Below are 12,259 nucleotides of genomic sequence, written 5' to 3' on the forward strand. Positions count from 1 at the left end.
GATGGTGGAGTTTAGAAAAAGCGTAACGAAAACGAGTGTATATTGATATATGGATTCAGTGATGAGGGTATAATGAGGATCAGGATGTAGCGAGGATGACAGTGTAGTAGAGAATAGGGTACACTGAAAGTGTAATCAAATAAAGATGGGGTGTCTTGAATGTAGCCTTTCGAGCTCAGCCCTTAACTTCACTACACTATAATTTTCACTAATCCTCCATTTTCACTCTATCTTCATCACCATTCACTACATCCTCATAATCATAGCACTGATATTCTTCTCCATTCATCCACCGTCTTTTTAGTTTGGAATTATGTATGTTTACATGTATATATGTATGTATGTATGTATGTATGTATGTATGTATGTATGTATGTATGTATGTATATATGTATGTATGTATGTATGTACGTATGTATACAAGACTGTACACATACGTTAATGTATGTATATATGTGTGTGTGCATGTTCAGTACGCTTTGATCTGGTATAATCTGGTTTGATATGGTTTAACATCAGCACCATCTTCACTATATTTCTTTTATTATCAAGGATATAGAAGTTGACGAGGTAACCTCGGTGTGCAAGTCTTGGTATCTTTCAACGGATATAGACCTCAGAATTTGTTCTGCACTGTGTACTGACTTTTAGCTCCGACTTCACTAGAAATGAACACCATGGCAAAAGGGCTGCCCCAGGAGCTTCGATTGGAAAGGCACGGTGAAGACCTCTTGCTACCGGCCAGGATTGGAGACCATTGCCTCTCATTCATCATTGACACCGGATCAGAATGTACCATCATTCCCCTGGAAATGATACAGCTTTTTGGCTTGGAGCGGTACATCGATAAGTCTGAGGAATATCATTACGAAGACACAGTGGGGAGGCTGATGCTGGATATCGTATGTGAAGGTGGCGTCCGACTACAGGGATATATTCTTGTGGATTATCCAACTAGCGGTTATCCACTGCTTGGAATGGATATCCTCCACTCTTATTGCTGCTCCATTCTACAAAAACCGATCCACCCAAGCCTGATAGTCCGAAAATCGCACTCACTTCCCCGTCTGACCGAGTCATGGTCTGTAAATATCAGCATTGGATCCGTCACTTTGCCCGCAATACTGGACACCGGCTGCACTTCTACCCACATGCCCTCACACGTGGCTGAGGAATTAAAATTAAAAGCAGAAGATAACGATGAAGTCATAAACATCCTCCTCAGCTCCGGCAAGATCCAGTGTGCGACTAAAGTAGCACGTAGAGTCAACATTGTGCTCCAAGGACGACATTTCTGTGTGGATGTTAATATTGAGGATGACGAGACGGAAGTGCTCATCGGTCAGGATATCTTACGCTCTTGTGACATGCACTTCACTCGAGGTGGGCTTCTGACTCGTTGAGGACGATCACATAACACTGCTGGAGTAGGCCTTGTGGGAAAAGTTACAAATGAAGTAACTTGCATACGAAAACAAGCTTAGATCATTGACTTGGGCGACTGTTGTTTATTGATTTAGACTTGCCAACCCGTTACCTCATAATCTCTTTACTCGTTGGCATTATTAATTGACATAACATATATCTGAAAGAGAAATTTGCGTTAGAAAATAAGTTTTAATTCAGATTATATGGCAATCATTTGAATACAACGATGTTATTCGGACATGTTGCATTTAGCCAATCATCATCAACCTGGCGATAAAAGAAAAAAGAGTATAATTTTGTTGAATGCTTTCAGATAGTTCAGGCATGCTATATCTATTGCCTTTGTTTTCTTGTAGGTATTGAAAAAAGTATGATAAAATTCAAGGAGACCGGATCAATGGCTCACCCAGAACAGAATGTCTGCATCTCCACAGAAGTCTTCAATGAGTATTTAAACCAAGGCAAACAAGAATCCAGCTTGCATCATCAGTCATCTTGATTTGAAAATATATTCCAATCAACAAAACACCAACGATTCCAGGCATCACATGCAACACACACATAACCTTCACTCCCCACACTAATAACATCAACACAAAAGCAGCACACAATCTAAATAACCTCAGAACACTAACTGGTGCCGGATTAGGTAAAGAGAAATAATCCCTTAACATCCCCTATATTTAACCTTTCCGCTTTAAGATACGCCTCACTCACCTGGTCTCCCGTTCTCTCAAAAGCAAATACAACAAAGCTACAAACAACTGAAATAGTGCATTCAGAACTCGCTGCCTTGCATCCATAAACATACGACACCTATGCAATGAAAAAGATCCTCCCGATACAATTCCACCTCATCACATTTGCCGCTCAGTCCTCAGCAACAAACATAATGTTTCTGATCTGTTATCACAAACATCCTCTAAAGGACCCAATGGACTGTTATTGTTTGCAATACCATAACTGCAGTGTATTACTCAGGAACGAAAAGGAGGGAGTAACTTACTTTCGTACAATCCCGATCTTATCGAATGGAGAGGAAACGGCAGTGTATGGAAAGTTTGGCACCGACGTAGCAGGAATGAAGCGCATTAAACAGTAGTATGTACAGAAACGCTAAACGTTTAGCAGCGGTGCAGGAAATACAAACTTCATGTTTAGCAAACGGTGCAGTGAACATGACACGTGTGGCAGAGATGTATAATAAGCTCTCATATGTCTGGCAGCAGAGCTCGACGCTATTAAGACCAATATAACATTCACGTGCCCACCAACCATTACCCTGCGATAACTCGTAGTGGGAAGAATGGCGGGAGTGTGATGGATCTTGTGTGGTCAGGAAGGAGTGAGTGGCTTACATTATCATCATCCTGATGTGTGCAGCAGCAGGGGAGCCTCTCACAGCCAAGTAGATACCTCAGGTCAACAGGACAGTTGACGTCAATATCTGTGAACATACTTCTATGAATTTAGTCTATGACTTGACGTCATATATTTCTTCCAACAGGAAAATATGCATAATTTAAAGAGAAATTGCTAGTCTTGTATCGAAGAATATATAAAAGTGAATAATAGATTTCAGCTAGTCAGCTAGTATGTGTACACTTCTCAACTCATGGTATTGGGAAAGTCCAATGATCTTCGGCAGGATAATGGAGAGAAAAACTGCTGATTATTAAGATGATTTTAATTCACATAAGCTACAGTTTATATCTGAGTTTTTCTCTTTTTCCTTCACCTCCCTCCTCAGTGTGAGCACCGAACACAATCACTGACCTCATCCCCACCAACATTTGACTCCATCTTCTGCTCACAGCGTTTAACACACGGTTCCTTAACACTTTCCTTTCTCACACTCATCCTGGCCACACACCTCTCGCTCACACTAACCCACTGTCACTCCACTTTTCCACAGTCGTCTTCATAATCATGTCTTCTGCAGCCACTGTGCACACGCCTCCCTTCCTCCATTCCTCCTTTCCCAGTCGGACTCTTCTCACCCACACTGTGTGTGTGTGTGTGTGTGTGTGTGTGTGTGTGTGTGTTAAGGGATTATCTTACCACGCAGCAAACTGTAGCCAAAGTCAGTGTCTCACTATCCTCACCCTTTCATTACAACAAATATATAGTGAAGGTGATCAAGCTTTATGTGATAAGTGTATCGCCAGAATCCTTACAATCTGACATAAGAATACCATGGTATGAGACCCTTGACCATGATGGTAGACAGGTAATGGTGGCGGACATTTCTCGTGTCACATCTCCACACCAGACGAGTTCATGTGTCCCTCACGTAGATCCAGTGAGTTCCAAGACCTGACTATATTCGGCCAGCCGGTAACGATGTCCCTCCGGAACGAGTGGGGCGAGTGATATAGTCCTTCCTCCCACAAGAAACCACCCTAGCCGACCCAGGCCTCACTCACCCTGTATATGAAGTCCATAGTGACCACAAAATTTCCTGGCAGCGGTGGGATTCGAACCAACGCCTCCTGAGAGACTGGAGCCTAAATCCAGCGCCTTAGACCGCTCGGCCACGCTACCCTGACTGTTGTATGAAGGAGGAAGAGGAATAGTACTGATCTAGGTTGCCATGTTTAGCCGTTGATGGTAGACGTGTATTCATGGGTCAGTATATTGTGTCAGAAAAACTTTGTGGCTAACGTGGCCGCTGGTGGAGCTATATGCCATGTCATTAAGGCTTGATTCCTCCGTATGGTCAAAATCACCATCTGGTTCCCTCACCAGCCTGGCCAGGGATCTTCTATGTTGTGATAATTTGGTTCTCTTCATCAGCTAAAATAAATGAAGGATTGTGTTTTTGAGATGCTTTTTTGCTCTATATTTCAGGAACAGAAATACAATCAGGAGAAGATGTCCGCTCGCTACTCTCACGGCTGTGACCATGGAGAACAGTGTTACTGATGACTGACCGTTGATATTAAGTGACCGTGTGTATAGATTACATACAAGAGAAAATGAAGAGTACAAGGCAGAATTAAAGAAGTTGATGCCCCGTCCAAGAATGTGTTTTGGACCAAACAAATGATTTGATCCAGATTTAATGATGACTTTCATCTATCATATTAGATAGAATAACTCGATTTGGAAGCATATTTTCCAAAGCAAAAACTGCCAATAACCCCGTGGTAATTCCATAAGGTTTCGAAAATATCATGGTAACATTACTCAGGATAACATAATGATTGTTGAAGGTTGTGCACATGGCATGACCAACTGTAATCTCAGGTAAACTATTCTTAGACAAGGAATCGTACGTTAACCAGATGTATGACTTACTGAAAGACGTCAATACACATTGTGAGACTGTTAAAGATCCAACAGTGGATGCAAACAAAAGATCCAATTCCCAGTTCAAATTACTGTTGCAATACACACTAGGTGCTATCAAACAATCTTCTCAAATAGCTTTAACACTAACATATATGTATTATACGATATTGATCAAACATACGACCAATGATCCTCTACCATCTATCATTAGTTCAATGTGGTCTTCCTCATACAGTCTTTCAACATAGCTAGTCAGGATGTTGTGACGACCAGCTGGGAATATTTCTAAACCGCACATCCACCATCATAGACTAAGAGAATAAGAGATCCTTGACAATGATTAAGTTTCAGTTTTAATATATAGTTTACCAACGTTCCTGTACGAGATATGTAATGTTTCCTTAAGGGACGAAATACACACGTTTGACTTCCTAGTAAGCCATAATGTTTTTACATCGCTTATTGTGTTATGTGCAACATGTATTTCGGGTTAATGACAAAATCTACAAACAACGATATAGCATGGCGCTGGGTAATCCTCTTTCTCCAAGTTATTCAAATATCTATATGGATTTTTTAATCCCAGTTGTGGCCTCCCATATGCAAAGCTGATATAACTTGGCAAACGTCTTCTTGACTGTATGAAAAGCTTATACATTTTTCCTTTTGATGCATTTGTGTCCTTTCTTCTCATATAACATTAATCCATGAGTTTCTCTTCTCCTCCACCATCACAAACAGCCTCGTTAGGACCAAATGGGCAGTTGCGTTTGAATTCCTTTGTATTATTAAGAACAATATACTTTCCCCTATCACATTCCCTTCCAGAGACACTCCTCGAATACAGAACCTGACCAACACACTCAACACCCATCTATGTGAAGATTTCAACGCCCACCATCCTGCATGGCTTAACGTCCACCATCCTGCACGTTTTAATGCCCACCACCACCATGCATGGTTTAACGCCCACCATCCTCCATGACTTAACGCCCACTATCCTGCTAGCTCAACGCCAACCTTTCTGCATGGCTCAACGCCCACCATCCTGCATGGCTCAACGCTATCCTGCATGCCTCAACGCCCACCATCCTGCATGGCTTAACGCCCACCAGCATATATAGCTCAACGCCTACCAATCTGCATGGTTCAATGATTACCCTCCTGCATGGTTCAACGCCCACCATCTTGCATAGCTCAACGCCCACCATCCTGCATGGTTCAATGATTACCCTCCTGCATGGTTCAACGCCCACCATCTTGCATAGCTCAACGCCCACCATCCTGCATAGCTCAACGCCCACCATCCTGCATGGCTCAACACCTCGATCTCTGAGGTGTATTACTCATGATTTGACTTCATCTTTTCAACATATGCAACCAGCCAACCAGACTCCAAACCCACCATCTCCAGCAACCATCCTCACCACACGTTCACTTGTGCACACCTGCGCTGTACACAAGGACCACTGGAGCATACTACATGACCTGTCCTCTGACCACTCATAAGTTCTGATAACATTCTACCTGGCCCATCCAACCCACACAGCCAATACAGGAGAGCAGATTGACTAACATCCGTACAATACATAGAATCCAAGCAGCTCCAAATCTTCATCAAAGATAATTTCCTATTCACGTATCTCGCACTTCATCAGCACCACCAAATCAGTCCTGCAAGAATCACATACCACGAGGACATAAAAGCAGTATAATCCAGACCTCTCCCCACAAGTGGTTAATCTCATAACACAAAGAAACATACTCAGACGAAAACATCTACCTTCAACAGGGATCATAAACAGCACCATCATTAACCAACTTACTGAAAAGCAAGCAGAAAACTGTCGCTCCTCCCTTCACACTATTATCTTCAAGACCCACAACAACCAGCTCTGGCGCACAATAAAGAAAACTCATCCCCTCCACACCACCTCGGCCTCCACACCACCCCAGCCTCCATACCACCCCAGTCTCCGCACCACCTTAGCCTCCACACCACCCCAGCCTCCGCACATGAAGGGCTTCTAACTCACACCAGCAACATCCCTTCTCCCAGAGAACACACAGACCTACTCATGACGCACTACTACAATATCAGCCACAAACTAACCACGTCCCTGAGCAGGAAAGTCATGAAAAACCTATAAAATCTCCATCCTGGTACAACTGCTGACCCTCCTTTCACTCCCTCTGACACTTAGGAAACGCAGGTAAGACTATAGATAATTCCTCTGCAAAGGCCATGACAATATTTCAAACTTCCACATATAACATTTTGGTCCACTTGTAATCCAAGCTTTTACAGACGTACTCAACCATTCAGGTTACAAACTAAAATCCCAGACACATGGAAGTTTCCCAACACGGTGCCCATCCCGAAACCCTTCAAACTATCCAGCTCCTCCCCCTCATACCTCCCCATGTCAGTGCTGTCTTACTACCCAGTCTTCTGGAAAAACTAATGTACAGCATAATGAACCAGACTGTCCCACTCTCTACTACACAGTACGACATAATCAACTAGACTGTCCCACTCTTTACTACAAAGTACGACATAATCAACCAGACTGTCCCATTCTCTACTACACAGTACGACATAATCAACTAGACTGTCCCACTCTCTACTACACAGCACGACATAATCAACCAGACTGTCCCACTCTCTACTACACAGTACGACATAATCAACGAGACAATCCCACTCTCTACTACACAGCACGACATAATCAACCAGACTGTCCCACTCTCTACTTCACAGTACGACATAATCAACCAGACGGTTCCACTCTTTACTACACAGTACGACATAATCAACCAGACTATCCCACTCTCTACTACACAGCACGACATAATCAACCAGACTATCCCACTCTCTCCTACATAGTACGACATTATCAACAAGACTGTCCCACTCTCTGCAAAACAGAACGATTGTAGACCTAGTCACTCTACTACCACACCGTACAAAGCCCTCAAAAGACACAGTTGGAATGGGGTCACCAGCTTTGATCCGTGACCCAGGTGACCCATTAGACTTCTGATACGTGATCCTACTGACCTGTGACGCGTTTTTCCGGTATCTGACCTGAATACATTTAATATAGTTTCTAAAAACTTAGCTGATCACTGATTAAAATCTCTATTTCATAATGCTTTTCTGATACAAATGCAGTGAAAACAGAATTGTCCAGAAAACAAAAATAAATATTTCTGTGGTAGACTAAATGATATTTAGATATCCGTAAAGTGGTCCGGGAAAAGATGAACTTTGAAATGAAAAAAAAATAAAGATCTGCAGTGTACCCTGAATTATATTCTTCAGTTCTTGAAGTGTTCCAGGTCATTTCTAGTGCTGCCACACTGTGGTCGTAAGATATTGCTTCTGTTTAATGCACTGAAGTGCCTCTCTGATTCGCTGCTGTTGTTGCTGCTGTTGCTGCAGGCCTGCATCACTGACTACCTCACTGATGTCAGAGAGGACTGTTTAAATCAAGTGCCGCCGATAAAGTAAATCTTTACCAGTTTTCCAGGTGTCAGTCTTATAATCTATGTGTTTATCATAAACGACATTTTGACATCAGAATCTGGCATACGTTCACAAAACTTGTTGTTGTTGTTGTTGTTGCTGTTGTTCGAAGCTCGAACAAAATGCTTCGGAATTATAGATAGATTCCTACTGAGCAGTTGTAGCCAATAACATCTTGATATTGAACTCAGTTCCTGCAATGGTTATCGTCATAATCGAGTTCACGGACACAAACGAGGCATTTTTGTTTTCAATGTTTAGAACAATAATAGCTGCTTTAGCTTGTTCAGTGAAGCATTTTCAATCATCTGTTTTATACATAGCAAATGTTGGCAGTGTGGGATCAAGTACGCAGCCACCGTGTGCCCCTGCAAACACTATCTTCGGCCACAACTTGTCATCTGGAACTGGTGTGAACTCACTCTTCAGTATGACAATATGTGGGTCACTCATTGTTACTTAATCAGGAATTGTTCAGAACACGGTATGACGGAAACACATTCTGGAGTATAGGGACAGTAGAATATTCAAGGTTATCAAATACAATGGATATCGGTTGTAAAAATCCCTTACGATCTCCAACAAACACAAATTAATGTGAAGAGTCAGGAGATCACGCTTGTGCTCACCAAGAACAAGTTTCTGTTAACTGTTTACTGAGTAATGCCATATGAAACTCCGCCATGGGCTAGCTAGCCCTCCGTGCCTTAGAGTGCAAGGTAATTCCTCCTGATATTCCACTGGTATGATTTAAAACACTTCACTAATTGGTGACGATCTTCAGTTAGTGGTCCGAGTTGTGCACATTTATTCCTGGCAGCCTTCCAACTTGTCTGTATTGTTGTATTCAGGCGATGACCTGAGGAGCCCATCTGTGTATGCGAATCTGTAGCTCCAACATTGTTTGACCCACAATCTGAAAACAAAGAAAAATTCATTAACTTTCTAAATTTGCGATGAATAAGCGTATCAAGAGTTGGTAACTGGGATGAAAATAATCGTCTTCATAAGATGAAGGATCCCTTTCATGACTTACATATGACATATGACCAGTTGTGTTGTTAGTCTTAATAAAACAGAACAAAATATGATCAAGTAAGCTTAGTAAGTGTATTTTCAAGAGTATACCATACAAACTTGAACTTCAGAGATTATAATGAGGTCATCCACATACATGGTATAAAAATCAATTTACTTCACCAGTATAAGGCAGACCATACTGACCTCCCACTTGAATACTCCCCCAGGCTGCGGAAGTCCCATCCCCGACTCCCCCCCCCCCCTACCTCATCCCCTGAGGCCTGAGGAAAAACTGAGGAAAATGCAGATCCAAATCTAATATACACCAGCCCTAATCTGATCGATCCCCTACCTAACGAAATCTAACCCCAACCTACGGGACCCGGTGCCTACACCAGTGTTTCTCAACCTGTGGGACGAGTATCACTGGTGGAACGAGTATCACTGGTGGAACGAGTACCACTGGAGGGACGAGTACCTCTGGTGGGACGAGTATCACTGGTGGGACGAGTACCTCGGTGGGACGAGTACCACTGGTGGGACGAGTATCACTGGTGGGACGAGTACCACTGGTGGGACGAGTACCACTGGTGGGACGAGTGCCTCTGGTGGAAAGCGTATCACTGGTGGGACGAGTACCTCTGGTGGGACGAGTATCACTGGTGGGACGAGTACCTCGGTGGGACGAGTACCACTGGTGGGACGAGTACCTCTGGTGCAAAGCGTATCACTGGTGGGAAGAGTATCATTGGTGGGACGAGTATCACTGGTGGGACGAGTACCTCTGGTGGGACGAGTACCACTGGTGGGACGAGTACCTCTGGTGGGACGAGTACCTCTGGTGGGACGAGTACCACTGGTGGGACGAGTACCACTGGTGGGATGAGTACCTCTGGTGGGACGAGTGCCACTGGTGGGACGCGAAGGACAGCTACGTGGGACAAGAACTTTAAAAAATAATCATGACGTCATCCAAATAACGCTTTGCCTCTCTGAGTCCTCTTTGTGTGTGTGTGTGTGTGTGTGTGTGTGTGTGTGTGTGTGTGTGTGTGTGTGTGTGTGTGTGTGTGTGTGTGTGTGTCTGGGTGTGGGTGTGTGTGTGTGTTGTAACTTATCTGACGTAAAAATCTTACTCAAGATTCTGCTTATATTCTCTCGGGATGCAGATGAAGAAAGAATTTGGACTACATAACAAAAAGCTAGTGAGAAATATTACTGTCCTTTTCACATACATCGATAACCAATCTTTCCCCACTACAGCAAGTATGAAGACAAAGGAGAGAAACCAACTTCAACCATTTCAAACATTACTTCAATAATTTCTGTGGTTACTGATATAATGCAACTAACAAACTTGTTGCATATTCTTCTCCTAAATTTTCAAAGTAATGGTCATAATGATCTGAAATATATTTCAACTGATGAAGTTTCGTTTTTCTCATAGCCGAATCATGATTTTTCGACACAATGTTTGTGGTACGAAAGTGTCAATATGTTGAGACATATATACGTATATGTTTCGTAAATGTTCCCTCCTTTCAAAAAAGTATTTTTTCCTTGGGTCTGGTGATATTTTCTTATCCTAGCTCTCATATGATCTCTTTTCTTCCTTTGAACCCTAATCATGACCTCCTGCCATTTCTCCTGTACATATCGAAATCACATACACTCCTTCCCTATATGTAGTGCTCATGCACTTCTATTTTTCCCTTTTACTAGCAACCTTACTTTGTTATCACGTCACTCTCTACACTTTCCCATCTGCCCACTTCTCACTTTGCATGCCATATATTTCTCTCGTGTGTCTCGTAAAATCAGACACTGGCACTGACTGTGACACGCCCTGTCGTAATTTCTTTTGTTTCAAAGTTAATCTAATCTCTTCAGTCCATTCCCTCTGTATCTGTAGCTTAGCTTGTTCACTCTTTGCTTCTTCCATTCACACCTCTGCATTAATCTTAGCAATCTCTGGTTGAAGACGCAAACATTCAGGATTCCTATTCCTTGCCCGCCGTTCACCCTCCTGCATGTTCAGGCCCCGATCACTCAAGAAATCTTTTTCACTCCATCTCTCCACCTCCAGTTTGGTCTCCCACTTCTCCTCGTTCTCTCCACCTCTGACACATATATCCTTTTGGTCAATCTTTCCTCACTCATTCTCTCCATGTGACCAAACCATTTCAAAGCACCCTCTTCTGTTCTCTCAACAACACTCTTTTTATTTCTACACAACTCTCTTACCCTATTACCACTTACTCAATCAAACATCCTCACACAACATATTGTCCTCAAACATCTCATTTCCAGCACATCCACCCTCCTGCGCACAACTCTATCCATAGCCCACGCCACGCAACTATACAACATTGTTGGAACCACTATTCCTTCAAACATACCCATTTTTGCTTTCCGAGATAATGTTCTCGACTTCCACACATTCTTCAAGGCTCCCAGGATTTTCGCCCCCTCCCCCACCCAATGATCCACTTCCGCTTCCATGGTTCCATCCGCTGCCAGATCCACTCCCAGATATCTAAAACACTTTACTTCCTCCAGTTTTTCTACATTCAAACTTACCTCCCAGTTGACTTGACTCTCAACCCTACAGTACCTAATAACCTTGCTCTTATTCACATTTACTCTTAACTTTCTTCTTTCACATACTTTACCAAACTCAGTCACCAGCTTCTGCAGTTTCTCACATGAATCAGCCACCAGCGCTGTATCATCAGCGAACAACAACTGACTCACTTCCCAAGCTCTCTCATCCACAACAGACTTCATACTTGCCCCTCTTTCCAAAACTCTTGCATTCACCTCCCTAACAACCCCATCCATAAACAAATTAAACAACCATAAATATATAAATATATATATATATATAAATATATATATATAAATATATATATATACTCTTAACTTTCTTCTTTCACACACTTTACCAAACTCAGTCACCAGCTTCTGCAGTTTCTCACATGAATCAGCCAC

The 12,259-nt window shown here is 42.7% G+C and overlaps 1 non-coding gene across 1 annotated transcript; it reads right to left on the bottom strand.

The window, feature by feature from the left end:
- Positions 1 to 3,890: 3,890 nt before the first annotated feature.
- Positions 3,891 to 3,972, bottom strand: TRNAL-UAG (transfer RNA leucine (anticodon UAG)). The gene has a single exon. It is a non-coding gene; the product is annotated as a tRNA-Leu (tRNA).
- Positions 3,973 to 12,259: the final 8,287 nt, after the last annotated feature.

The sequence above is a fragment of the Panulirus ornatus genome, chromosome 38 (assembly GCF_036320965.1).
Source record: "Panulirus ornatus isolate Po-2019 chromosome 38, ASM3632096v1, whole genome shotgun sequence".
Taxonomy (NCBI): domain Eukaryota; kingdom Metazoa; phylum Arthropoda; class Malacostraca; order Decapoda; family Palinuridae; genus Panulirus; species Panulirus ornatus.